At 37.4% G+C, this 16,911-nt stretch overlaps 1 protein-coding gene across 2 annotated transcripts in view; it reads left to right on the top strand.

Moving 5' to 3' along the window:
• Positions 1-16,911, top strand: part of PPP2R3A (protein phosphatase 2 regulatory subunit B''alpha) — a 217,867-nt gene that overhangs the window by 23,650 nt on the left and 177,306 nt on the right. Inside the window, exon 2 of one of the 2 annotated variants that reach the window (XM_042956215.1) lies at positions 7,098-7,251. The gene's annotated coding sequence lies outside the window, so the exon portion shown is untranslated. Of the gene's footprint in view, positions 1-7,064; positions 7,252-16,911 lie in introns of both variants that reach the window. The other variant, XM_042956216.1, reaches the window with a different exon arrangement.

Raw genomic sequence — 16,911 nt, 5'->3', positions numbered from 1 at the left:
GTCTGAGTCAATTTTATTGTTTAACAAGCTCATTTTCTTAATTATGATTATAAAGTTTGATAATATAGGAATATACTTATAGTCTGGTAATACAGTCGGAAGTTCAGATAGGTAGCATTAATATTATTCATTGGTTTTATGAATCTGACTTTAAATTTTACTCCATTAACTATATCTGTTATGGTTTTCTTTTATATGTCTATTTTATGTGTCACAATTTTATCACTCACTAATAAATTTATTAGGTTTTCGAGCTTTCTAAAAAATAAAATTGGGGCTAAAAAAAACCTTGTTTTTGTAATTCAGGTTACTACAATAACTTCAGTGTTCTATATATTTATCTCCTTCCTTCCATTCTTCCTGTCTTCTTTTTTTTTTAAGTTTTTTAAAATGTTTTTATTTTTGAGACAGAGAGAGACAGAGCATGAGCAGGGGAGGGGCAGAGAGAGAGAGGGAGACACAGAATCTGAAGCAGGCTCCTCCAGGCTCTGAGCTGTCAGCACAGAGCCCGATGCGGGACTCGAACTCACAGAGTGTTAGATCATGACCTGAGCTGAAGTCAGATGCTCAACTGACTGAGCCACCTAGGTGCCCCCTTCCTGTCTTCTTAATGTCTACCAAGATTTCAAGACCATTCTTTTCCTAGAAATTGAGAAATCTGGGAGTATGGCAGGGACCACATACTGACTACCCCAGATCCACTAGTCTTAATATGGATATGCTATAGGACAGAGGGGCTTTGATGTTCGAGAAACCTGGGCCTAGATCAGTATTTCCATTTTAATTTCTCTTAGCCTCTGTTTATTCATCTGTGGAATGGAGATAATGTTAATCTCAACGTTGGCATAAGAACATTAGATAATACCTTTAAGTGCTCAGCACAATACTTGGCGTTATGCATACTTTAAAAATGATGACGTAATAATGGTAATCTTCCCTTTGAGAGCCCAGTATAAGAAGGGTCAGTAGGCATAGCAGCATGCCTTTGCCTCTACCCCAACCCTTCACATATACCTCTTCCTCTCATCTAAGGAATACAAGCCCAAGATGAAAGGCCAAAAAGAGGAAGCATACCTAGTTCTTCCTTTCTTGCACTCCTTGTTCTCTGTTGTTAATGGTAGCAGAATTGCTGTAGAGGTGGTCTTATGTCTGATGTATATCCATTCCTTTGATTCCTCCAGTGGGGGCCTACAGAGGGATGGTCTTACTCTGAACTCGCCAGTAAATTTTTCTTCAGGTATATGGGTATTAAAAGATACTTTTAGATGTTCTAAAAGCTTAAGGTATGACCATGAGAAAAAGTGGCTGAGACACGGTAGAAAACAATATCAACAAAATTATCATTGTGGAGATAAGGTCAAGAAACTAAGAGGCCAGGATATCAGATGGATTATCTATTTGGTGTTGAAATCAATTAGAGTGTAACAAATAGTGTTGGAGTGACAGTGAACTGAAAGCTAAACTCATCAAGGAATGAAAGGGAAACTTAAATACCATAATAAGGAAGGCTAGTGGGTGGTAGAATCTAGTGATACATAACTCTGAGCAGGGGATTTGGGGAGAGGGATTTGGACTGGAAGTGGCAATGAAGAACAAGAAAGGCATTTACCAGGCCTCGTGTTCGAATGGCATGGAAGAGAAAAAGAGTCATCATCTAAGAGGGCTACAAGGAAAGCAGTGTCCTCATGGGGAAAGCCCAGAGCCCAGTTTCAGTTTAAATAAGAAGGCAAAGGAAGCTGAAGAAAGCTTCTGAGAAGAGGTCCAGGATATGAGGATTTTGCTGGTATCTCCCTATGAGTCCCACAGGGTTCAGTGGAAGGATTTCAGGAGATAGGAAAGAGGCTTAGATTCCATCATCAGTATTATCATCTGTTCCTTTCAAACATCCTTAATCCCTTTGCACTTCTCACTTCAGCAGTCTTGCTTGGCTAAACTACAGTGCTGATTAAATCTAATTCTTTGCCTGTTCCTTGCCTGTAAAACCATGCTGCTGAGCTTGCATTAAATTAATGATCATAACTTCAAGTGGACCCATGACATTTGCTGGAAGTCATACTAGATTTCCAGTCATTTTCTGTTTCATCTCCTCCTAAATGACTATTGCATATCTTCGATCTCATCATGTCTTCACTATCTCCTCACCACTCTTCAGTTTCAACTGATGACCATGCTTCCTATTTCAGAAAAGAAACAGGAAAAAAAAGAGCTTTTACAAGCTTTTACCACCACAGATACCTAGTACCTGCAGCGGTATTCATATACCCTACTTTCTCTCCCATTGCTGTGAAAGAACCAGCCTAGCTAAGGTCTTCATAATTCTTTCATATCAATTTACCCCCTTCTTAATCATTGTCTTACGCATGAAAAAATATGCTTTTATTGCTCCCATCTTCAAAATAATCCTCCTTGACACCACTTTCTCCTCTATTGTCTTATTTCACTTGAACTTCACAGTAAAAGTTGAAAAAGAAATGTCTACATTTTGTTGCTAGTTTTTCTTCTCCCATTTCTTTTTTTTTTTTTTTTTTTACCCAAGCCAAACAGATTTCTGCCCCACAATTCCATCAAAACTGCTCTTATCAATATTGCACTATATGTTAACTAACCAAAATTTAAATTAAAAAAAAAAGTTCTTATCAGTTACTAGTGATGTCCATATCTGTCATTTCTCAATAATTATCTGACTTAACATTCAGGAGCAGAGTTATCACTCTCCTCCTTGAAACACCTTCTACACTTGGCTTCTAATATCAAATATATAATATCATATCGCTGTTAAGATCATGCCTTGCTTGTAATGTATGCAGAAACATGAGAGACCTGTAGAGAATTGTCTCACAAGCCCTATCTCTCTGGCCACTTCTTTTCAGACTTCTCCCCTGACTCCTTGTCACTTCTTCAAACTAGAGCTGCACTTTCCAGTACTGTAGCCACTAGATACATGTAGCTATTTAAAATAAATTTTCAGTTATTCAGTTGCCTAGCCATATTTCAAGTGCTCAATAGCCACATGTGGATGGTGGCTACCTATTGAATGGAACATATATATAAATATGTCATCATCACAGAAAGTTCCTTTGGATAGTACTGCTCTGTGTATTTGAGTACCAGAAGGCCCAGCCTTTGGATGTTTCTTCTAACAGAAATTTATAGAATCTTGTAGAATATGATATATTATAGAATAAACATTTCTATATATTTCTTTCTCTTTTCTTTCTATATTCCCTCCCTTTATCATCTCCTCTAGTCTCAAGGCTTTAAATGTGACTCAAATTTGGATCAGCCCAAATCTCTCCCCTAAAGTCTACACTTGATTCTCCAGCAGCATTCTGCGTATCTGTACCTGAGTGTCCACAGGCATCTCAAAAGTAACATCCCAAACTGAACTAGTAACCTTCCTTGCCATCACTCCCTCTCCTACTGACAATTCTGTTCTTCCTGCGGTCTTTCTAGTATGAAAATGCCCGTTCTCTTCTTCCAGTTGTTCAAGCAAAACAAAAAAGTAACAGTTTTTAAAAATCAACCCGTAAATTCATCTTGACCTCCCTCTTTTCCACAAAGCTCACACATCTGTTCCGTTGACTCTTGTTTCAGATTCTATTCAGAATCTGACTACTACTCATGCTTCCCCTGCTACCAACTGGTCCGAACTAGCATCATGTTTTGCCTGGATTATTCCAGGTGTATTTGGCCCCTTTTTGGAGTCCCTGCTTTCTCCCTTGTCTCCTGTAGTCAACTCTTATCACAGCAACTAGAATGGTCTTGTTAAAAAGTAATTCAGATCGTGTGATTTTTCTGCTCAGAGTTCTTCAGTAGCTCTGCATCTCACCCAGCAAGAGTCCGAGTCTAGTCACAGTGGCATTCTCATTCTTGTTGAAACAGTTAAGATGTCCTCCCACCTCAGAACACAGAGCTGTTATAGTTGGTTTTCCTCGACCTCCTTTCCCCCCAGCTCATCTCCACACATGTACTTCTTCCCTCATGGTACTGGCCTATTGAACAGACCAGGCCAACTGTCTTATAAAATGATCCATACCTTGAATTTCTCTTGTTTCCTTATGGTAGTAACATATTTTGCTACTGCCCACATTTCCTATAACTGGACATTAGATCTCCAAAGTTGGCTAAAGCTAAATATTTTTGGCAAGAGAACTTCATAAGTAATACTTTGATCTTCACATTGCATCATATTGAGAGAGGTACATACTGATTGTCCCACAGCTAGTGGTGATGCTGTGTTTAACTAGGGTGTTAAATGGTAACTTTCACATCCCTCCGTTATTTACGTTTTTATATTTATTAACACAATCTGAAGGGTGAACGTTATGTTTCTTTAATCCTGTGTGATTTTAAGTGTATAGTTGAGCTGTGGAACTTTTTTTTTTTTCAAATGAAATATTTTTTGGAGATCCAATATATAAAACAGATGAAAGAGAGCTATTCTGGTTGCAGTGGGAAATGCCTAGTATTGGCAGCTTCCAAGGGAACTCTGACCAGCATACTTTGCAACTCACAGAGCCTGCCTAAACACGAGGAAACGGAGGTGATCTTAAGTCTACCTAGCATCTCACCAGAAAGGCTTAATACACTGTCAGAGCACAATTTGGGGGGCTCTGTCACTTCCTTGGAAAGCTGTGGTTGTGGATGACCACTAGAATGGCACTTGGATTTTCCCTGCCAGTCCACCCACTGTTTTTAGTTGTCTGAGTACTTGCTTTGACATTCTATCTGTTGTGCAGATGTGAAGATTTGAAATTACTTCATTTTTAGTGTGTGCTGGGTTGCAGTCTCTTTTTTTGTTGTTGTTGTTTCCCTTTTGGAAAGTTTTTATCCACAAAGAATTTCAGATTCAGACATTATTCATCTTATGTCTGGAACACTAAAATCTCATGAGCTCCCATATGTCTTATCTCTTTCCACCTTTAGAATATTCAGAATGCTGCCACAGCTAAAGTCAGTTTTATCATTTTCTTGGTGCTTGCTTCATTTCTATACCTTACTTATTGTACAGGATAATGTGCCTTAGTAGAGAATTCAGTAAGTAAATTTGGTATATAAGATGTATGATGTACATTTTTATTTTCATGGAAAGATGTTTCCCTATATTAAGTGGAAAAAGCAGGCAATAAACTATAATTCTTATTTTTGTTTTTAAAAAAATCATATTCATGGGGCGCCTGGGTAGCTCAGTCAGTTGAGCATCCAGTTTTGACTCAGGTCATGATCTCAAGGGTTTGTGGGTTCAAGCCCCATGTCAGGCCTTGTGCTGAAAGCTTGGAGCCTGCTTCGGATTCTCTGTCTCCCTCTCTTTCTGCCTCTCTCCCACTTGCGTGCATGTGCTCTCTCTCTCAAAAATAACCATTAAAACAAAAAACACATTCATAAAAATTCTCATATCTGTTTATGTTGTGTATATATGCATAAAGCCAAAAAATGACATTTACAAAAATGTTCACATTGATACTCTCTCTAGGTGTGTGTTTGTTGTTTGTTTTTTTTTTTTTTTACTCTGTGTTAATCGCATGTGTGTACTCTCTATTTTTGCGGGAGGTAAGTTTTATTTCTACAGTTACTACTTTTATGAAGATTAAAACTGTTATTTAAAAAGTAGACAACAGAGGCACCTGGGTGGCTCAGTCAGTTAAGCACCTGACTCTTGTTTTTGGCTCAGGTCATGATCTCACAGTTTGTGGGATCAAGCCCACATCAGGCCCTGCACTGACAGTGCAGAGTCTGCTTGGGATTTTCTCTCTCTGCCCCCCTTTATCTTTCTCGCTCGCTCTCTCTCAAATAAGTAAGCTTAAAAAAAAAAAAAAGTAAGCAACAATTTTGATCTGTCAAATCCAAACTGCATTGAACTCAATTCTAAGCCCCCTCCCTGGCTTTCTTACAGCCATGCCATACTTTGGGATTTTCCCCTATTCTCTTATCATCCTATTAAAGTAGTTGTTTCTATTTATTTTACTCCAGGTTCCTGGTCATCTTCTAGAATTGCCCACTTGGCTCTGACAAGCATCTCTGCTCACTTGTACCAAATTTAACTTGGCAGGAAGGGAAAGGAAGATGTAAAAATTATGTTCTAACAGGAACTATCCCTAGAATGTGATCTTCATCAGGGACCAGGAGAGCCTCAATAAATACCTATTGAATAAGTTGATGTATTCTTTTTGTTTCATTTCTTTTATCCCATAAGTTCCTACAAGACAAGAGCTTTGTTTGTTTTCTGTAGTGTCCTGAACATTTTGGGTACTTAATATGCATTAGTGAATAAAATCTCTTAAGATTCATAATTTACTTAATAAAAATGAAATTAAAATCTGTTGTCAACTTTGACCAGAACTTGCCTCGAAGCCTGTCTTCATATTTGATTCTGGAATAATACCAAACTCCTGGTAGCTCCTCACACATCTCATGCCACTTCCTGCCTTGCTTTCTTTGTCCACAAGGCATTTTTCCCTTTCTTCCTGTAGCCAGCTACTTCTACTCTACCCTAGGACTAGACTTTGCAGTCCTCCTTTCTGGGATGCCTTCCTTCATATGAAGGTTAGTTGTCTTCTTTCTCTGCCTACTCGTGTTGTAAGCTGTTTGAGGCAAAAATCACTGAATTCGTGTTTTCCTCATCTTGAAGAGTACCTGGCCCTCAAGTGTTTTTTGCATTGTGTTGAATATATGTTATTCCAAAGTGTCAAATTATTTTTATCAATAGAATATGATTTTATTTTTATATGATCGCCTCCAAAATAAGAAAAAGACTTAGAAAAGGAAAATATTTAAATAAAAGTAACGTGAAATACTACTGGCAGAAAGAACTATTGTTGAGTTTTTGAATATATAATAATTTTTAAAAATTATAGAATAGAATAGTAGAACTTTAACCTGTAAATTTTCCTTTCAGAGCCACTAAAGGATATCAGTAGCTTTTCAATTTACATGCGTTAAAAATTAATAGCCAGTTCATTATACTTTTTTCTACATCAAATAATAAAAAAAGTTTTTTAGCAAAATACAGCTATTTCCTAATTCAAAACAGGAAAAAAAAATTTGTTTTTCCTCATGTTCCCTAGACCCCAGAGCCATTTTCTGTCTTGTTTTCCCAGAAGAGAACATCAAATGCCAGTGAAGGAAACGACTTGACCAATTTACTGAGATGGTCAGTACAGAAGCTAAGCTGGGATGAGGAGCTCCTGATCACTGACCTGGCACTTTTCCCCTCAGCCACATTTCCTTTTCTCCACTGGAGTAAAAATAAAGGTAAATTTTTAAACACTTTCTAATTCCCATATGGTCAAAGTAGGCCTGCTGCTGAGATACTCTTATTTTATCTTTAGTCTTATTATTAAGACATTAGCCCTGAACCTAAAGCTTTAATTGTCTTTCATATTCATGTATTCAGTTTCTTGGAGCATCAGAAAAATCTTGCCTTCTAAGAGATTTCCTAATTTACTTTCTCACCTATTTTTGAAGTGAACATAACATAAAATATTCAGGTCTCCTTTTTTTATCTTCCAAGTAGTTCAATGGTATATGTTTTTGTATTCCTCTAAATTGTTCTCTTGGGATCAGTTTCCATACTGAGTCATCCACCAAATAGTGCCTGTGTTTTCTAGGCAGACTGATAGTTTTATTATTTCTAAATGACTCATTACTTCTGAATCATCGCACCTTGTGTATTCTGTTAAATAAAAAGTTTGTAGGTATTTTTCTATAATTTTTTTCCCTTTTGCATCTTCACGTGTCCCATCTAAATGACGTGGCTGTATTAGCCAATTTTCTTTTGTGTCTGTGATTTCTGTTGATCATTTTCTTCTTGAACCCTTTCAGCAGTTGGGATAAGCAGTGGAAGTTCTGTACCTCATACTCTCAGCTGCAGATGTTTCCTGAAATAGAACACATAAATAGCAACATAAAAAATATGTGTAACACCAATCTCTGTTTTCCATCATTACATTTATTTTGTTTAAGGTTTTAATGTCCCAGATTTTTCCATGAAATTAGGGAGAAACACCTATAAAAGAGAAGCTTTGCACGCAAAATCTTTGTAATTCAGCATGTTGAAAGAATGAAATACTTTTCTCCCTTGACTTCTGTGTTTTCTGGGCTGGTTTTCTTCCTGCCCTCTAAAAATTCATTCTCTGTCTCCTTCCTTGCATCTTTTTCCTCCCCCTGTACGTGGCAGCCTTCCTCAGAGTTTTGCCTTTGACCCTTTACTCCATGGGTGCCTGGTCAGTGTTGTCCATGTTGTGGCTTTAAAACCACAAAGTCTGGTGCTTATCCCAAATCTTTATTTCAACTCCTGTCTCTTCACTGCCAAGTATATCCTTCTGCATGAGAAATGTCTTCTGGATACTCCACCCAAACCACCATGCCTGAAGCTGCATTCATCTCCCCTGTACCCTTACACACACTCACCTCACCCACCTCATGTTCACATCTCTCTAAAACTCATTTGTAATTTTAAAAATTTATTATCAAATATTATATATTATTTCTCATATTGAAGTATCAGCACTTAAAAGACTTAAATATTAGTTTCTACTCTCAGGTTGGCCCACTCCTCAGAGATAACCACTGTGGATTTGTTCTCAACTATTTCTTTCATTATTTGCCTCCATATTTATAAATGCATATATTGCAAATTTGTTATTCAAACATCAGGTCTTGCCTTCCTAATATAAATTTTAGTTCTCTTGCCCGTTTTTCATCACATTAACAAAATAAAAGGTAAAAATTATGATCATCTCAATAAATGCAGAATAATGAGTATTTGCCAAAATTAAATAACCATGTGAGATTTTTTAAAAACTCAACAAATTGGAAGAGAACTTTCTCAATCTGATAGAATACCTATCAAAAAATCTGCAGCTATCATACTTAATAGGTGAAAGATAGTATACTTTTCCCTAAGATCAGGTATAAGGCAAGGATTTCTGAACCAACCACTTCTATTCAATATTGTTCTAGAGATCCTAGCCAGTATAGTAGGCAGTAAGACAGTATATATTGTAAAGGAAAAAATAAAACAATCTCTCTTGTCAGACAACATGATTGTCTACATAGAGCATCCCAGGGTATTTACCCAAGAAATACTGTAATAAATGGATTTAATGAAGTGGCAAGTGACAAGATCAATATACATAAATCAACTATGTTTCTACCTACCAGCAATAAACAAATGGAAAATGAAATTAAAATAATAGTATCATTTGCATTAGCATCAAAAATATGAAATACTTGGGAATAAATTTAATAAAAGGCCCATAAACATTGCTGAAGGAAATTAAAGAGCATCTAAAATCAATGGAGAGCTGTGTTGTGTTCATGGATTATATAGATTGGAGACTTGATATTAAGATCTCTGTTGTCAACACATGGAGATTTAGAGTCAGTGAAATTTCAATCAGAATCCTAGCAGGTTTTCTTTGTGAAGATTGGCTAGTTGATTCCAAAATTGATATGAAAGTACAAAGGACCTAGAATAGCCAAAACAATTTTGAAAAAGAAAAAAAAATGAGGATTTACATTACTACGGTTGACCCTAGAAACCACATGGGAGTTAGGGGCACCAACCCTCCATGCAGTTGAAAATCTGAGTGTAACTTTTGATTCTCCAAAAACTTAACTACTAATAGCAGTCACTTTTTACTACAGTATGCAATTTACTGGAGAGAAGAACTACTTTCATAGAGATGATTAGTGTCATATGGCCTTTCAAGTAAATGCTTGTAACACTTGAGCTCATGGCAATAGCAACAGGAGATGGCTACAAAATTATTACAGTAGTACAGTATGTACTGTAGTTAATTTTATGCAGTTATGATTTAATATTGCATCTTTACTTTTGTTTATGTTTTTCTTTTCTTTTTTTTTTTTTTAATTTTTTTTTTTTCAACGTTTTTTATTTATTTTTGGCACAGAGAGAGACAGAGCATGAACGGGGGAGGGGCAGAGAGAGAGGGAGACACAGAATCGGAAACAGGCTCCAGGCTCTGAGCCATCAGCCCAGAGCCTGACGCGGGGCTCGAACTCACGGACCGCGAGATCGTGACCTGGCTGAAGTCGGACGCTTAGCCGACTGCGCCACCCAGGCGCCCCTGTTTATGTTTTTCTTGACTGGGAATGGTGCCATGTATGGTTTGTGTTTGTGTATGTTTTGATAAATTTTAACTTTTCTTAATTGATTTGCATATATTTTATGGTAGCAAATGATAAAGTAGACTATCTACATATATTTTATGCATTCGTGACATACCTAGCTTTTTCTTAGTTTTTTCAATATTTCTAGGATATGGGGTTCATCTGTGAGGTTTTTCAAAGTATAATAATTAAGACAAAATGGAATTGGAGTATATAAAGACAAGAGAGAGAATCCAGAAATAAACCTATGTGTATGACTATTTTTCAACAAAGACTCCAACATGGGGATAGGCTTTGGTGGGGACAGGATAGTCTTTTGAACAAATGGCTACTGGGTGATCTTCAAACTCAACCTATTAACTACAAAAGAGAAATTGATTCATCAGATTATTAGAAATTAGTAGGATTAAGACCTCCTTTTCAAAAGCTTCTGCTAAGAAACTGAAAGCCAAAGACCAGAAGATAATACTCATAGCTAAAATATACAAATGTACTTCTAGAACTCAATAATCAAAGACAACCTAAAAGAGTTGAATAAACACTTCATAAAAGAATATATATCTAAATTGTTAATAAGCATATGAAAAAATGCTCAATATCATTAGTCACCAGAGAAATGCAAATTAAATCCATAGTGAGATACCACTTCATATCCACTAAAATGGATAAAAGTAAAGTAACCGATAAGTATCCAAAAGGATATAGAGACACTACAGCTCCCAAGTATTGCTGATGAAAATGTGAAATGGTAGAACCACTTTGGGAAACAGTTCTACATGCTTATATAAAATTAAATGTGCAGAGGTTAGAGTGGGAGAGAGCCAAAGCATAAGAGACTGTTAAAAACTGAGAACAAACTGAGGGTAGATGGGGGGTGGGAGGGAGGGCAGGGTGGGTGATGGGTATTGAGGAGGGCACCTTTTGGGATGAGCACTGGGTGTTGTATGGAAACCAATTTGACAGTAAATTTCATATATTAAAAAAATTTAAAAATAAAATAAATAAAAAAAATAAATAAAATTAAATGTGCACTTGTCATGACTCAGTAATTCCACTGTTAATTACCCAGAAAAAATGAATGTATATCCACAAAGACTTTACTTGAATGTTCGTAGCAGCTTTAATTCATGCTAACCCAAACCAGAAATGACTCAAATGTCCTTCAACTGGTGAGTAGAGAAGACAAATTTTGATACATTCATATAGTAAAATATCTACTAAGCAGTAAAAAGGAATATACAACTGATGCATGCGGTAACATGCCTGAATCTCAAAACCATTATGTTAAGTGAGAGAAACCAAACTAAAAAGTATGTGTATTGCATGATTACATTTGTATGAAGACCTAGAATCAGATCAGTGATTGTCAGATACTGCAGATCAGGGGAAATGATTGGCACAGGGATACTTTTAGGATGGCGTAAATGTTTTGTCTTTTTTTACGGCAGTGGTTACATGGTCCTTGTTAAATCTTATTGTACACTTAATATGTATATTTTTATTGTATGTAAATTACACATCAGTAAAGTTGATTTAAAATGAGAGTGAGGCTCCAGAAAGCTGAGAGGAAGCTCTCTGTGGGTAACATTTGTCAATTAGTAGACTTCACTGTAATGTGATGTGGTTAGATGGGATTTCTAATCTCTAGTAAAGGATTCTTTAATCCACATTGGTGGATAGGAGGTAGAGGTAATCAGCCTGGTTTCTAGGGACCTAGACTTGGGCAGGGGAAAGTGGGCTTATTCAGAATGTAGACTTACTCAAATTCCAGTCCTTTACCATCCTCTCTGTCTGCCCCTGAGGTTGGTGCTTTCCTGGTTCAAGTTTTTTTTCACCAGCAAATAAACGTTCTCTCTTCAAAAGGGTGAAGGGGTGATTTTATGAGTTTGTGGAGTGAGACTGGGAAGGTCTATTCCTTTGTGGACTTTCAAACAGTCCCCCTATGTGCAGCCCATTTCTTTTTTCTTTTTTTTAAATTTTTTTTTAATGTTTGTTTATTTTTGAGAGACAGACAGAGTGCAAGCCAGGGAGGGGTAGATAGAGAGGGAAACAATCCGTAGCAGGCTTCAGGCTCCTAGCTGCCAGCACAGAGCCTGACCCGGGGCTCAAACTCATGAACCGTGAGGTCATGACCTGAGCCAAAGTCGGATGTTTAACCAAGGGAGCCACCCAGGCGCCCCTATCCTAGCCCATTTCTAAACCTAGACCTTTTTTGTGTTGTTCAGGGTGAATTGGTTTGCTTGACATTAGTATGCCTTCCTCCCCTACTCTGCTAAGTCATTTACTAATCATTCCTGCTTCTGTTTTCTATCTTCAAATGTAGTGATTTGGGGTTACAGGAGTCAGGGTCTTTGAATATGGAATTTACATTCCTGTTTTTATTCTTACTGGTTAGAGGATACCTTAAAACTGAAAATCTATGCTGTACATTTTTAATTTCAGCAATGTCAAACTCATTATAATTCTCCAAACACACAAGGCCTTTTGATATCTCTGTGCCTTTATAGAATTCCTTTTTGAATATAAGGTCTAGTTTAATCCCTTCTTCATTGTAAGCTCTTATCTTTCAAAATCCAGTTCTCTCCCTCCTAACTTTTGTCTGCAGCTTCTGTACCTTTGTTTCACAACAAATCCACTTCATCAGAAATAGCCATATAGCAGTTTTCTATGGAGGAATACATGGAGCCACTGGAAGGTACTTGTGAGACTAATTGTAAACCACTTAAAGTGGAAGAAATAATAAGTGCTGAATGAATTCTGAAATTGGATATGAACCACTTAGGCAGTTTGTTGGTACTAAAGAACCAGGAGAGACAAAAGGCTTGGGAGGTGGGTGAGCAACACACAGACACAGCAAGACCTGAGGTGGAATCAATGTAAATATGCAGAATAATTAACTAAGTTCCTGAGACATCTGTATTCTGTTCTCTACTTCCGATACAACAGATGTTCAGACTGAAAAATTGTGCTGTATATTTCGAGTCAAAGATTGTTTGAAACACTCATTTCATGTGCTATTAAGACAAAACATTCATGGGTGCCTGGGTGACTCAGTTGGTTAAGCATCCAACCCTTGATTTGATTTTGGCTCAGGTCATGATCTCATGGTTCATGAAATCAAGCCCTATGTCTGGCTCTGTGCTGACAGTGCAGAGCTTTCTTGGAATCTCTCCCTCTCTCTCTATACCGCCCCCCAAAATAAATAAACATTTTTTTTAAAGAAAAAATTCAAAACTATGATACAATGCTTATCATTTAGAACTTTTTACTAATTGAAAGAGTTTTTTGGACTTATGTTGACAGGTGTTTGTATTTATCACTCTTGTGCATACATTGTCTTTGGGACTATCCCATAGTCTGGAATTTCTTTGAAATCCCACTTGCTAAGGTTACCAGTGACCTTCACATTGGCAAATCCAGTGGGTAATTTTTGTTTTGCTTTCACGTCTCAGCAGCATCCAATACGAGTGACCTCCATTTTGAGTCTCTCCTTCAGCCTCCGTGAGACTGCTTTCTCCTGGTTTCTGTGTTACTTATTGGCTCTTCCTTCTTATGTTTCCTCTAAAAATTCTGTTCCTCTGTTTAACCCAGAAGTGCCAGTGATCCCAGTTCTGTCCTCAGCCCAGAACTTTTCTCACTGTATGCACTCACCCTGAGTAACCTCTCAGGACTGCATTGCCAACCCAGTTCTTTCTGCTGTCCTCCAGATTTTTTTATTCACATGTCAGCACATTCGCCACTTACATATGCCACGGGTACCTCTTCACGCAACACATTCAGAAAAACACTCTATTTCTCTATGGTCACCCTCCCTTAAAACAAAAGCAAAAAGTCTGTGTTGGGAGTAGCAACACTAGTCCCCTAAAACCCAAGCCTTAAACACAAGATTCCTCCCTCTCATTTTCTCCTCCTCCTCTTCTGTGAATTCTTCTTCTTTGACTATCTAATCACTGCCCTCCTCTTTGTTAACTACTGCCACCTACTTGGTTTTGGTTCTCACCACTTCTTGCATGGATTATTACAATAGTTTCCTAATTGATTTCCATGTCTCCATTCAGCTGCTAGAATGATCTTTCTAAAATATAAATTTGATCCTGTTACTCCCCAGCCTAAAAGGTCTTTTACTTATGATTTTCAGAATTAAGTTCAGGCTCTTAATTTATCACACAAACCAGTCTATGGTCTAGTTCCTGCTGCTCTTCTGGTTTCCTCCCCTCTTGCTTGTCTGCACACTCCCCCCCCAGTGAAATCAGCTGGAACTACTTGTAGTTCCAAACTCAACTGTGCCCTGTTAGGCCTCTGAGCTTTCACAAATATGTTTTCCTTTGTCTAGAGTATTCTTCTTTCCTTTTTGTCTAATTTTCGTTGATCCTTCAAAACTAGGTACATCCTTCCCTTATTTGGGAAGTCTTGCCTGACTCTTCAGTCTAATTTGGATGCTCTCTTTCAAAATAGACAAGAAGGCATAAAGAAAGGCTTCACAAATGAACACAAAATACAGAATGTCTATGAGGTAAATAAAAGAGTGTTCAGGCACAATTTAAAACAATGCGCTTCCATTTTTTCATCTGTCAAGTTAGCAAAGATTTAAAGAGTGATGTCTCTCAAGGAGAACATGGGGAAATGGGTCCAATCCTACCCTGATATTGGAAGTATTAATTTGTCATTTTTCTGGAGGAAAAATTGACCTTGTATATCTAAGAATCTTTAAGATGTGTACACATACATACACAACACTGCTTTTGACTTGGCATTCTGCTACTTAGAATATATCTTAAGAAAATAGGGGTGCCTGGATGGTTCAGTTGGTCAAGCATCCTACTTTGCCTCAGGTCATGATCTCACAATTTGTGGGTTCAAGCCCCTCATCAGGCTCTGTGCTGACAGGTCAGAGCCTGGAGCCTGCTTCAGATTCTGTCTCTCTCTCTCTCTCTCTCTCTCTCTCTGCCCCGCTCATGCTCTGTCTCTCTCTCTCTCAAAAATAAATAAACATTAAAAAAAAGGGGGGACACCTGGGTGGCTCAGTCAGTTAAGCATCTGACTTCAGTGCAGGTCATGATCTCATAGCTCATGAGTTCAAGCCCTGGGTTGGGTTCTGTGCTGAAAGCTCAGAGCCTGTAGCCTGCTTTGGATTTTGTGTCTCTCCCTTGCTCTCCGCCCCTCCCCCACTTGCACTCTCTCTGTGTTTCTCAAAAATAAATGTTTAAAAAAATTTTTTTTATTTTTTTATTTTTATTTTTATTTTTTTTTTAACGTTTATTTATTTTTGAGACAGAGAGAGACAGAGCATGAACTGGGGAGGGGCAGAGAGAGAGGGAGACACAGACTCGGAAGCAGGCTCCAGGCTCTGAGCCATCAGCCCAGAGCCCGACGCAGGGCTCGAACTCACGGACCGCGAGATCGTGACCTGAGCTGAAGTCGGACGCTTAACCGACTGCGCCACCCAGGCGCCCCTAAAAAATTTTTTTAAAAAGAATAGACAACTATGTAAAGTGTATGTATAGAATGTCGTTATTTATTTAAGACAAAAAATAATAAAAAACCCAAAAGTATAGCAGTGGTAGATATCTAAATTATTATATCCATATGGTAGAATATTATATATCCATTAAAATGATCTAGATCTGTTTTGACATGGAATATATTCATGAGATATTGCTAACTTGAAGTAAGTTTTAAAGTACATAGTATTGTCAAATTTTTGTACAAAATACACATTTATAAATTTTCATAAGAAAATGTCGGTATATCTATCCATAAAAATATTAACTGGTTATTTCTGAATGGTGTTATGGGTAATTATGTTTTTTGCTTAAGAACATTTTCTACCTTTTCTGACAAGAAAAGGTATTAATTGTGAGAGCAAATGGGGGAAAACAGAAGCCCAACCCTATTGCTCCTGATTCCCACTGTGCTTGATTTTCTCATTGCCCTCAAACAGTAAGTACACTCAGGGCCACTGTAATGAATTATTCTGGGCCTGACTCAGAGTAGGAAATGTTTGATGAGTGAACTAACTATACCAACAACAGCTAACCGTGATGGAGCATTTCTTTTGTCTTAGGCATTGTTCTAAGCATTTGACATGTTCACTTAGGCCTCATGTTATGGGTACTGTTATTATCTCTGTTTTGAGGGTGAAACAGCTGACAAAAATTAACCAGCTTATGTAAGGCCGTTAGTGGCAGGGTGGGGATTCAAACCCATGTAGCCTGAGTTTCACTTAGAGACATAAGATAGCATGGGGGTTCTGAATTACAAAGATTATGATCTCTCTGATTGAGACTGGTTGGATTAGATTCCATGTCTAGGATTCCAGCTGAACAATTGGGCATCAGTTAATCGTGGTCTGAATAAAAGGGCAGAATTTGACACCCACAGATCTGAACTAAATACCAGGGAAGTAATCTTGGTTTCTTTAGCATTTTATATAAAAAAAAAAACTCAAATCATTTTAGACTGTAAACTTCTCATTCAAATTGGTGCCACCCCTTGGGGTTTGGCTTTGTTATATGCTTCCTCCCTCTTCCAATTACTTCCCTTCCAAACTTTAACTTAGAGAACTAAATTTGCAATTAGTTCTTTAACTCTTCTTCCCACTTTTTTTCTCAGTGAAATTACCTATGGCAACTTCATCAAATTGCATTTTTAAAACCTATCAATCTTCCTTTTTGCCATATATTTTTTTCTTCATGCTTTTCTTTTATTTTTTTAATATGAAATTTATTGTCAAATTGGTTTCATACAATACCCAGTGCTCATCCCAACAGGTGCCCT

The sequence above is a fragment of the Panthera tigris genome, chromosome C2, assembly GCF_018350195.1.
Source record: "Panthera tigris isolate Pti1 chromosome C2, P.tigris_Pti1_mat1.1, whole genome shotgun sequence".
NCBI lineage: Eukaryota > Metazoa > Chordata > Mammalia > Carnivora > Felidae > Panthera > Panthera tigris.
This window is presented reverse-complemented; position numbering and strand designations above follow the sequence as displayed.